Source organism: Cynoglossus semilaevis, chromosome 13 (genome assembly GCF_000523025.1).
Source record: "Cynoglossus semilaevis isolate Cse_v1.0 chromosome 13, Cse_v1.0, whole genome shotgun sequence".
Taxonomy (NCBI): domain Eukaryota; kingdom Metazoa; phylum Chordata; class Actinopteri; order Pleuronectiformes; family Cynoglossidae; genus Cynoglossus; species Cynoglossus semilaevis.
This window is the reverse complement of record NC_024319.1, coordinates 18,985,584-18,998,345: the sequence shown is the minus strand read 5'-3', so window position 1 is coordinate 18,998,345 and position 12,762 is coordinate 18,985,584. Positions and strand designations below refer to the sequence as shown.

The 12,762-nt window shown below is 37.4% G+C and overlaps 2 long non-coding RNA genes across 5 annotated transcripts in view; both read right to left on the bottom strand.

The window, feature by feature from the left end:
* The window catches only part of LOC112487972 (uncharacterized), a 91,803-nt gene extending 87,391 nt beyond the window's left edge, over positions 1-4,412 (bottom strand). For all 4 annotated transcript variants that reach the window (XR_003051598.1, XR_003051599.1, XR_003051597.1 and 1 more), the window contains exons 1-2: positions 3,353-4,412; positions 1,194-1,345 (exon numbers count right to left, since the gene is read on the bottom strand). This is a non-coding gene — a long non-coding RNA (uncharacterized LOC112487972). The remainder of the gene's footprint in view (positions 1-1,193; positions 1,346-3,352) is intronic.
* Positions 4,413-4,507: 95 nt separating this feature from the next.
* LOC112487897 (uncharacterized) overlaps positions 4,508-12,762 on the bottom strand; it is a 10,697-nt gene continuing 2,442 nt past the window's right edge. Inside the window, exons 2-3 of the long non-coding RNA XR_003051419.1 lie at positions 10,480-10,572; positions 4,508-4,782 (exon numbers count right to left, since the gene is read on the bottom strand). This is a non-coding gene — a long non-coding RNA (uncharacterized LOC112487897). The remainder of the gene's footprint in view (positions 4,783-10,479; positions 10,573-12,762) is intronic.

The following is a 12,762-nucleotide window of genomic DNA, read 5'->3' as shown; positions in this document are numbered from 1 at the left end:
CCCACTGTGCTCTTTCAGGTAGTAGGGAAGCTGTCAGCTTCAAAAACACCCATAGTTCACCCTGAAAACTCGAAAGGATTGCTTTTTTTTTCTAGCAGCATACCTGCCCATCACTCCACCAGGACTTCAATCCCACCCACGTTCTTCATGAACACTGCATCTAGACCCCCTAATTTCTTCTTATTTCCTTCTGAATGCATTGCTCCACTACGTTTGTTCTTAAGAATCACCAACCGTGAATGAAGTTCAAAGTTAAGGCAAACAAACACGTTTAAAAAAAAAAAAAAAACTCTGAGTAATTGTGAATGCAGACCTTTGGTGCGCCCCCTGTGCTTTCCTAAGACTTGATGTACAAAGTAAGGAGGAATACAGGCTGTCAAACCAACAATAAAAACATAATGAGGACAAGGCGTTTGAAGTACCCTCTTCAAAACTAGATGCTTACTGTTTTATACATTCCTAGGTCTAGGTAGTATCTACTTATGGAGTTGCCTCTCCCCTCCGTGTGCCTCCTCTCTCCACAGAGCTGTCAGATTTGCTTCCAATTAACGTATATCTGTTCCAGTCCAATGACTCAACACAAGCACGGCTGCTGCTGCTGCTGCCGCTAATCACAACTTTTCAAACTTTCCATCGTTGCTATGGTGCCTGTCTCCGCTCTGCGAGGCCTCCATGTTGTTCATCATTTTAGGCTGGCAAATACATTTTTGCCACCTTTCTAAAGAAAATGGTGTAAACAGTAGAGTCTGTACTGCTGCAGCCTGTCCTACAACGTCATGGCTAATTCAATGTTGTAAATTTACCACAATATATAGCATTTTGTTCATTTCAGGAACAGCACATTTTGTTCTGAAGGAATATATGATTACAGAGGGATTTGTCCAACAGATTCCAGACAACATAGACAACACACATGGATACATAAGTAAACCCGAGTAAACCCCGGATATTTCACCAAAGGTGCATACTAGTAGATACTTTTAAAAGAGGATGTTATTGTTCTAGCAACCAGTAATGGCAATAGAAGACTATTGTTATTGATCCTCTCAGCTCTCACGGCGTTGAAAACCTGTTTTAATTGTTACTGCTTCATATACTGTATTATTAGAACTACTCTATTACTAATAGGAAGTAGTAGGAATTATGATACAGGCAAGTTAGGGCAGAGCAGTACAACAGTGAAGCGCTCTTACCTTACAGCAAAAAGGTCACCAGTGTGCTGGTTCAATGTTCGTTTGCCATATGGAGTTGGCATGTTGTCCCAGACGAGAGTGTAAATGGTCTTTGTCAGGCTATGTGGCCCTCTGAACCGTCTTCCTACTGCTGACTCCAGATCATCACAAACCTGAAATGGAAATATTTTATTATATACTATTGGATCAGTTTTTGGAATTTTGTATGAACAAACATACAAAACAAATAGTGTGTACCAAGTCAGGAGTGGCAGAAAAACACTCCAGAGTGGTGCCAGACGTGTGTGAGCCCCAAGATAGTGATGTGCTCTGTGTGAGATTTGTAATAAATAATAAAAAAAAACATTTTAAAAAGCTAAACAAAACAAATTTAAAATATTCTTAATCAATAATAATGGAGAATGACAAAATGTGTTCCACTCGTTAATTGTTTTACTGTACAGTGTCATGTTCATCTGTACATATAAAGTCTTTTGTATTAAAAGGCAATATCAAATACATAAAAGATTTCACCTTGTTCCTGTCTCAGACCTGTACTGTGAACTTACTACAGTATTTTGCCAGAATCCCTCTAAATACTTATTTTTCCTTAGACTTTAAATTATTTTCCCCATTGTAGTTAGGAAAATGGTAACAAAAAAGAAGGCAGAAAGGCTTTTGATCATTTTCACCTTCACTCAGAGCACTTCAGAGTTTCTAAAACGTCCAACCTGAGGTTTGTTTGCTCTGAAGTCAGGGTATTGTCTCCACACGTAGGTTAACGCAGACTTTTGGTCTTAAGTGCTCAGTAGTACAACCTTGACTCTCAGCTCTTCTGCACATTTAGAAAAATTCTGCTTTGTTCCTTGTTTGGATAAAGAACTGCAAGTCATACAGAAATGCACGCTCAAAAAAAATATTTGAAACTATCAACATTTGAAGCCATCAAATATATGGTTTCAAAATATGATGAACTATCTGATTTTATGTTATGATCTTCAATGATTCATCCTCTCACCAGCTAATATTTTATTGTTGTACTGTTAGTAATGAACATTAGTTACATTGTACATATATACTGTATTTTGTCTGCATTTCAACTTACAGACAGATGTGATGCACAGATGCAATACGTTTAACAATATTAATGTCTTATTACTGGCAATTCAAATAATTATTTGTGTTATAGTTCTGCAAATGTAAGCAGAATTATAATATTTACTTCCAGATAACACTGTCTATAGGGGGAAAAAAAAGGTTTTCCTGTGGAAATATTCCTTACACTACCAGTTGTCTTTCTCCAACAGTAGCAGTGGACATCTAATCTAAATGATTAAATTCCCTTGCTTGTCACAATTAACCCTTTGTCAATACTGTCATGTGCTCACATTTCATGGCATTTGAATTGTCGCTGGGCAGAAATTGATTGATTGATTACAAGACAAAGAAAGAAACTGACAAACACTTGGTGTAGTTACACTGAAGGCAGTTAACATTGGTGGGAAACACTTTTTTCCTTCAAAGTTGAAATACTCAAAAAAAAATTACTTCACTGTATGTAATGCAGACAAAGAGGAACTTTTATTACCTTGTTTCCTACAATAAGTGTGATCTTATAGAAGCTCATTTGTAATCTATAAGAAAGAACAAAGTCTGTTCCTTTCCTGTTGTTCTGTAGGACGGGGAAATTAGGACAGGACAGATGTCCATCTTCTCTGTTCTCTACATGAAAGTACCCACAGTAATTTCACAGACAATAATGCTGCCCATCAGGCAAATGACATTTTCAAACCTTACTGTGACAAAATAAAACACTGCGTTGCTATGGATTCAGACCTGACAACACTGTGATATGGTGGAAGTAAATTGATTTTTTGGGGATGAAAAAAAAAGAGAAAAAGATAAAACAATACCACAACTGTCACTGGACTGGGCTAAAAATAAAAATAAAAAATTGAAATCATTTCCTTGTCAGTGAAAGTTCACACAAGTGAAAGTCACTTTAGGATTCCTAGTACACTCAGTTCACACTGATTCCTCCCCAGAGGTTAACATCCTTACTTCCTGAAACAATGTGCAGGGGCAGGATCTAAATATGGCACAGCAGACACAGGACCACATACAGTTCTTTATTAACACGAACAGAAGCAGAACTCAAAACACCGAAACAGAAAACTTACTTGGAACAAGCAGAGCAGAAGGCTGACAACAAGAGATGCACGAACAACCACCAGGACCAAGAAGGAACAGGAAGGACCATGGCTGGATACCCAGGGCACCAGGTGAGGCTAATAGACACAGGTGAGTGTGATCAGGGCTGAGGGCCAGTCGGCATTAAGGATCATTTTAAGAACTTCCTCAGTTGACAGCAGAGTCACTTTAACATCTTCTGCAGTGCATTATAATATCCTAATGAGCAAATAGAATGTGGTTGAGGGAGGAATATATTACAATTCTGCAGAAGACAGAATTGTGTCCGTCTGTACTTGCTGGGCGCAGTGGAGCTCATTTCCCCCACAGTCAACTGCACCCTGCTGCTCATCCTCTCGTTTGCCAACATCTTTTGGTCAATTTACTCTCAATTTTGCCAGTTTTTGACAATTCCTCCCCCTGCTTGCGTGCAATCTATCAGGTTTCCCACTCTGATTGTTTCCCTCCCTATCAGAATGCCTGTCAGACTGACATGTGGTGCAATCCCTTTGTCCTGCTTTCCTCACCCTCTGGTTTCTTCATTGTTTTCTTTACCACAGGACACCTAAAGAAGCCAACGTCTGCCTCCTCCTACCCTGAATATGTTGACAATAATGTTACTTCACCTGCATTAAAATGACTTGAACTCAGCCCTGGTACTAATCTGTATGTCCACATGGTTCTGTGTCTACTACTTCGGGTAGTAAATGGTTAAATGTACCAGCTGTGTTTTGTACATAAAGAAATCACAATTTAAAGCTTATCTTCTATTCACCCTGATGCTTCTTATCACTTGACAGTGGCAGAGTTACAGCTGCATACTAGCCACAAATCAGATATATCAAATCTGTCATCCTGGGCTTTTGAAGAAAAGGTTTGTTGCACAGTTATTTTAATAATAATCTGTTGTTCTGACTTTGGAAATGTAAAGATAATATGACAAATAGTTTTTTCCCACTGTGTTTGCAGCTTTGATCTGACTTTTGTAATTAAATCATTTCTTTTTCCTTTTCTTTTTACTGTTATCATCCTTTGTTCCTGGTTAATTATTTCTTCCAGTTATCACAGCTTTGGAGGCTAGCTCCTGTTACAGCCGTCAATGATCTCCAGGGCAGACAGTATGGAGTTGATTACATGTGATTAGGTTGGACGTGAGTCCGAATGACTGCTAAAGACACAATATTATGGCGATGTGTCAGATATTTTTTATAAATATGTTATATGTAGGAATCAAGTGGATTCCAAGTAAAATAAATAGCCCAAAAAGTAAAGTTATTTTTTAATTCATAGCTTTTAGGGTCATCCAGGTATTTTTTATCTAAGGCAGTGAAGTTGAAGTCGATTGAGCTGAAGAATCCTCTTGGACAGGAGTTGAGTTGTCTTCCAGAAACCAAGACAGTCCAGGTGTCTCTCTACTTCACTGTTTTGAATGTTGGGGAAAAGGAAATAAAAAATAAACACAATGTGTACAAAAATGTGATTTTATAAGATACCGTGTGTCTAACATCTATTTTTGTGCAAATATCAACCTCGGTACGTAAGAGTTTAAAATGCAGATTTAAAAGGAGAGGTATGAAATATATAAATGGTTTCCGAAATGATTCACCTCCGTCTTTGTCTTTGTCCTTAGCATTTGTCAGGTCGGGTTTGTCTCTGTTCTGTTGTCCTCTGTTGATGCTTTGGCCAGATTAATATAATTTGTATCCAGTGAAATCACAATCACCGCCTCAGATGAGTTCACGCCCACGTACCTCCTCACCTACCACTCTGTTTATCAGCTGGAATGTAATTACTCTAAACCATCAACCACCTTCATTCCTCCATCAACGTATAACATCCAACTAAAACCAAAACAACACTGATGTTTTATTTTTATTTCCAACCCCCTTTGTTTGTAGTTGATTGGTGATTATTGTGCAATTCTAACCATATTGTATCATCAGCACCAGGCTGCATTTTCTTCTCCTTTTGCTGGGTTTATTGTGTGGGTGTGTCTGCAGCCTACACACCATACCATTAGACAGGCTACATCAGAGAGGTGACGAGTGTAATTTCCCTCCCTGCCTCTCTCTCTGTTTGCACTCTTCAACACTCAGCGGTTGGAAATTGCAGTCGGAACACAATGTTGTGATGTGACTACTGATGCCGCACAGTTTCCATGAACCAGGGCACCCTGCTGCTTGTCTGAGATGGTCTAAGACAGCCACTGCTTTCCTCTGTAATCTGTCTGCAGCAGAAATCTGTGTCCATGTTTATGTAGAGCTGCCTGTATGCACACAGCTGTCAGTTGCTTGTGCAGACAACGCTAGGGCGCTAAATTAATCCGTATTACCGTACAAGTTTTAAAGATATTTGCTGTATTTTACATGAATCATTTTATTTAAAAAAAGACTCTCAGGATTCAGATATATTTCTGTCATAGGAGTTCGGATATGATACGTATTTGGCCAGCGTTGTATAAAAGAAAGCAATAAATAATCCATCCATAAAAAACACCCTTGCCAAATAGGAAACTAGGTTGTGTAATTATATTGTCATATGAGAACCCAAATTCTGCAGAGACGACTATTTTCACATTAAAAAGGGCTGCAACACCGTGAAGAGGACAGACAGAAATGAAGACTGACTCAAGCAAATTAACTCTTGTTAACGACAAATACAATATTTTACCCAAATATATACAGTATGCAGCAATATACAGTATGTCCTGAAAACTCCTATTTGACTGGGTCTGTACTACAATTACAGTACTACTAATAATGGTTTCATTTACGGAGTATACAAAACGCTGGAAAAAATAAATGAAGTAAGTAAAGTATTACAAATGCTCTTTTTGCATTTCATAAATACCGTTGGGGGAAATTAATATGTTGTCTTCGACTCATTTCACAACACCGCACACTGTGAACAGATTTACTCTGAATTTCACAGTTGCCATCACACTTAAATGATTCTGATGCTGGAGAGCTTTTAATAATTCTTGGCATTGATTTCTGAGGAAGCTTTATATCACAGCTTAATGTTTTGATGGAATAACAATTAATTTACGGAGCTGATTGATGTCAGGAAAAGTCATTTCACCCTACAGGAAAATAGGAAACATCTCCCGCACATTCAGTGGCAACCTACATTTCACACTGGCTTATAATCCAATTAGTTCAACAGCAATTGTAGTAGGTCTTTGCACAATGATAAATTGGTCTCACCCACTGTAATGTGCCATTAAATGGAACATGGAATGCTGTTAAAAATGACAGAACTTGTAAATGAAAGTTGGACACAATTGTTTAACTACTGGACCCAAGAAGTCACTGACGTCACATGGAATTATGCTGGTGGGATTCGATCATAAATGGAAGCTTGTGTTAAACTGGATCATGAAAAGGACCTGTAACAGGAAGCATGGTGGATCCATCCCAGAATTTATTTGTCTACACATCAATGTTTGCTTTGGTGTGTGGAGTAAAACATCTTAAAATATATGTTTTCTCTAGGACAAATAGTCTTTTCAAATTTTATGGCATTTTTTTTTAATAGAACATAAATTAAGAATAAAAATGATGAAAAATAACTTTTGTCAAAGTAAGGGTTTTGACAACAGGAAATTGGTAAATTAATGTTATTCTTTTACACTTTTTGATAAATAATACAGTTCCTGCAAAAAACAAACAAAAACTGGTCCTTACGTAAACATGATGTTTTCTATTGGTCTTGTAATGTCTTAAAATTTTAAATTTCTTTATGAACATTTACGTTGAACATTTTGCCAATCAGAGCAACTACAAAACCTCATTTTTTACAGAAAAAGTCCCACTGTGCAGCAGCTATTAGCAAGCATGGCTGATTCTGAATTACTGGCTTATGGGCTTCTCTGTCTCCAGTTGTGACTGTTTCTCCGTCCTGCTCCAACAATTTTATTATGCTGATGAGTCTTTCGTCCTAATGGAAAAACCATTAGGGCAAATATATGCAAATGAACTGCTCGATTTTTCAACTTTGTTTGTGGCCCAAGGGTTAGTTAAACAGCTTCTTTGTTTTCATGAAAAACAGTTTCATTCCCGAGAAGATCAGTGTCCACTATGTCATAAAGTTAGTGCCATTATGTACAAAGAAAGTTTGTTACTGTGATACCAGTAAATCACCATCACTCTCTAAGGTCATGTGTTGCACCCTTAAAAAAAAATTCAAACTGACAGCTATGGGCCGGTGCAGACTGGTGAAGATTTGATCCTGGGCTTTAGAGGTAAATTGGTTCAGGTTTTAGTGCCACCAGCATGTTAGTGTAGAAAGAAACATTTTACATCCTGAAAAAATATAGACTATATGAAAAGAAAACATAGTTCCAGTGTTTTCTTCAACATAATTTCAGGGCCTATATAATTCAAATCACTAGATTTTGTTTTATTTTATTTTATTTTAATTTACGTTACACAGATTGTTACTTGTATACACATTTAACAAATTTGACATCTACAGTATTAAGCATTTGGACTACATTTGTTTAAAGTTATCCTGTGTAAACCCAATTTTCTGCTGCTGTATATTTCAGATGCAGTACTAAAGTGATGTGTCCACACGTCAATAAGGAAACAACGTTTTCGGCAATTAAATCACAGTGTTGTGACACAATCTGTCACAGGTACTTACTTTCAAACACAAATTACCAAATGCAGAATTATGACACCATAGTATTATGTTTTTTCTTTTTTTCTAAGTGTGTTGATGCAATAGTTTCAGCCCTGTTGACATATTTACCTCTGTGTCATTTGTCAAAGAGTAAAGCGGCATCTCGTGCAACCTCAGCACTTGCGCTTCCTGTCAGGTGATTAATGTGAAAGCTGCTGAATGGGATGATGAATCTACATGTTAGGGAGTGGGCTGTGGTGGACATGATGGTGCAAGTGGCTCCTGTTCTATTAGATGAACCTCATTGCGGGTAAATTTCCCCCAAGGACAGGGCAAATGATATGCTGATGACAAAGATGTGTGTGTGTGGGTGTGGGTGTGAAGCAGTGGACGTATTATCGGAGAATAATAAAAAAGAGAGAGGTGCACCTTGTATGTTTCAAATATACACACATCAGCTGAAGGGCAGTTAAGGCTGCAGCTGCTGCATTAGGATGATAGAGGTGAGCAGCAGCCATAAGTCAATCCACAAAGATAGAACAGCAGACAGGGCAGAAGAAGAACTCTCCTACAGCTGCAGTAAAATGAAGGATTCTTTAATCCCACAAAACTTTCCCTGTTAAACACTTTTAATCACTCATGATTACTATGGACTAAAACATTTCACATTGTAGACTCAAGACCCAGCTTGACTTGAAAAACAAAAGTGCATTGTTAGATAGTTGTTGACAGAAGAATTAATAATAGATGAAAAAACTTTCCAGGCTCATCAAACATTGTAGCCTGGAGTCAAGAAAAAGCCAGTGTTTGCAGAAGTGAGTGTAGCCTGATGAGAGAACTCATATGGCCAGGCCATAGTGAACTCTCTTGAACTGTGGCTCAGCCTGTTGTTTCAAATGTTGGTCTTGATATAAGTGAAGAAAAAAGAAAAAAAAAATCAAACTGATGGAATTCATTTCTGCAGCCTAAGCCTTAGCCTCAGCCAACCCTGAGGAGTATAAGCAGGTTAGAAAAAAGGATGACCTGAAGTGAATTTAAATCAGCTATTAAATTAACCAATAAAGCAGGGCCTCATTTCCTCTGGTCTGTCTCCTACATATGATATATTATGGAAAGAAATGAAGTCTCTGCAGGAAGAGGAACGCACATATGTCTGTTGTCATGGCATTCTGTAACAGCTTTACTCAATCATATATATATAGTATAGGAAAATCGTCATTATGCAAAATATTTTTATGAGATAATGTAAAAATCAATGTATTAATTTCATCAATTAGTTTTTGATATCCATCACAACACAAACATCAACCTCCTGTTATTTGTGTTTTTGTTCCAGCGATATACTGTTCATGATTAATCATGATCATTTGCAATTAATTCACTGTGATTAATCAAATTAAAACTATAGTAACCACATAGTGGTAAGTAGGCTACTTTACTGAGGTTATTTTATAATTATGGTAATGACTGGAATTATTATTGTTTCTACATATGTATCAACCTGAATGTTGTTTTTTTGTAGCAGAGGGTTATTTTTAAACAGTTGCTTTCAAACGACACACAAAAAGCCAGTGTCATGAGCACAGGTCTGGCTCTCAGCCTGCAGTCCTCCCACTGACACCCTGCCCTGCCTGAAACTGAGCTGTAGCACTTTTGATTGATTAACATGCTGAACGTGTTGTTTTCTCCTCCAGTGTGTGGACTGCAGGGAGACTGGACCTCTGACACCACATGTGTCCCGTCCTGTTTGGGATGTACTCGATCAGGGAGGACAAATCTGGGTGGGAGTCTTCACATTGATGAGCTCAAAGCCACACAAGACAGGTCAGCCAGATTACTGCAACAATTAATCAGTGACATCCCCATGGATAGGAGGAAGAATATGCTGCCCCTGCTCTCGATTACGGATCAATAAAACTCAGCCGCGACTCAATCTGTCTTCAGTTCATCAAGTTCTCGGCTGTTGTAGATAAACGACTCTTCAAGCCCTAATTGCTGTTCAGCAGTAATAAGCAGATCTGGCCCAAACTAAACTACCAGCACATTGGGTATTATCAACATGTACAATTCATATCAAACTAATAATATCACATATAATGTACACATTATACAGTATATAGATATACTGTATATTGCAGATTCCAATCTGTGCTACCAGACAATCAGGTTTTAATCTTTGCAAAGGAAGACTTCACTAAGGTAGGTTTACGCTAATATCCAAGCTCATATCATCAGGTACAAACAGAAAATTAAAGTTCCACAGGTTCATATAGGGCACATTTAGCTCTAACACCTAACCAAACCCCAGCTGTACATAGAGGTAATCTGAACAATGAGTTCTGACACTTTATGAAAAAAAAATGCTCAAACCATCCTTATTCAATTTTAATATTCCCTAGATATAAAGAGACCTTCAATCCTGATTAATAAAGATGAAAGATAAAGACACTGGTAGGAAGTCAGGGATGGGAGGGTGGAGGTCGTACTGTACCTGAGGTGGGCTGACAACGCTCCTGAGCCACATGATAAAGCTATAATTTCCTCCAGAGCAGTGATAACAGTGGGTTCCTGCCAAACTGCGGACCTAAAGGTTGATAAAAGAAAAACGGCTTGAATATTAAAAGCATTTTTTTTGCCAAGAGATAGAGGCTACAGAATGAATAAATCATGGACAGGACATTGTCTTTTTCCCTCTTGATATTTGTCAGGAGTCAACTGCTGTTACTGTAGTTCAGCTGCAATCCCTACACAAATAAAACAGTGAGCACCTCTGCACCCAAGTCCAATACCGTCCGTCAGTTTTTTTTCTCTTCATACTAAACTGTACCTTTGTCTGCCTTGACCCTTTGCTGATCTTAAGGTCTGTTTTTTAAAGTTTTTTTTTTTTTGCCGAATACAGCTGAATATAGGATGTTATTTAACAAATAAGCATGTGTAGCTAGGTGCTTAGCCGAACATTTTTGAATGCGTCACGTGATCTGGAGCCTCAGTGAACGTAGGTTTGTTAATTTATAATTGAAAGAAGGATTAAACAAGTCCTGAGCTGAAACACTGTTCTATATTCACTGCTTTTATTCATAGTAATTTATAAATGTGTATTCATTTGTTGACTACACAAAATGTCATTATGACTGCAGGCTTCTTCTTCAGCTGGATAGGTGTTTAAGGAACCCATTCATTAAAGACAATTTGATTTATTTGTGATTAATGTGTGACACATTAGATACAGCATATCTGAGTTGAACAGATGTTGAATGAACATTGATATTTGGACATTTTTAAATTCTAACCTCACACCTAGGTGGTGTAAGAACAGGTGGACACAATATATAATATATTTTTTAGAATTTAGGATAGTCTAAGGGGTTACCAAATATATTTGGTCATAATTGGTGTGGATTACTGATAGTTATTTAAGTCTCAGTTGTTGTTTTTTTGTTTGTTTGTTTTTCAGTTGCTTTAACAGTGGAGATCGCAGAATATTTTCTCTTTTATCCTCAGAAATTTGGAATCCAGTCATGGCTGACCCATTGGTGGATCAGCGGGCCGTTTTCAGCCCTCGGTCCAACAGTTGAGAATCACTGATCTATGTTATGGTTTATTGAGTGCCATACCTTATTTTATGCCTGTACATTTTTTATGTTCTTTCATTAACCTGACCATACTGGACCACATCGATTACTTTGCTGGTAAACTGTCTTAGTCAGATTTATGCTTCTGGAAATAAAAATATGACACACACTCTTCCCTGAGACTGTTTACATTGTCTTAGCTATCAATACTTCATGATACTTTATTAAACGTTTGCTGACTCATCTCAGTTGTGGTCACGATGCTGCACCCCTCAGGCCATACTAGAAATTAAACCTTACATTTGAAGTGACACACCGGCTGTTAACCTGAACTGTGTGTTCTCAAAGCTGTTCATGTTTTAAAATATATATCTATATGTATATGATATTATCTATATATATATCATATATATCTGATGTACATTGTATAATGCTATAAAAAATCGTAAAAAATAAAATAAATACTGCATATTTTCTTGGAATTTTGGGAGTGCACCTTTAAAGATCACACTAAAACTATGTTTTTCTTTCAGTCTCTTGAAAATCCCCTCTTCTGACCAGAATATTCATTACCTGAAGGCCTTGGGGTGAGTGGAGACATTTTTAGATGTTCAGGAAAAAAACAAAAAAAAAAACAAGACTAGATTATCTCACGAATCAGTGAGCAGCAGGCGGAGAGGAAAAGGACCACATCCTTAAGCTGTGCTTCTCTGCTCGTATGAATAATACATCCAGGATTTATAATGCATGATCAGAGTTATGAGAATAATGCTGCTTGTCGCTCCTTAACTTTTATTTATCTGGTTTGGTGATGATGCAACGAGACACTCTTTTCTGTAGCTTGAACACTGAATCCTCAGATTAGCTGTAGGATGTTATCAAATAAATGTGTCTTATTGCATTCATTAATCTAAGCTGCGTCAGCTGGTTTTTTTTTCTTTGAGTTTGTAAACCTTAAATAACAGTGAAACAATAAAAAATAATGATGGAACGCTCTGCACACATATACATTACATTTTTACATTAATTCACCAAGTGCCCCTAGTTTTGACAAAAGTTGCACTTCCTGTGTCACATAAACTTATCAGCTAAGATGTGTTTATTCACCTGATGTATATTCACATATATTTGTATTTTATTAGTGCCTTTCCTCTCCTGCATTTTATGTCATGTTTTGGTTATGACATTCAAAATATTCACAT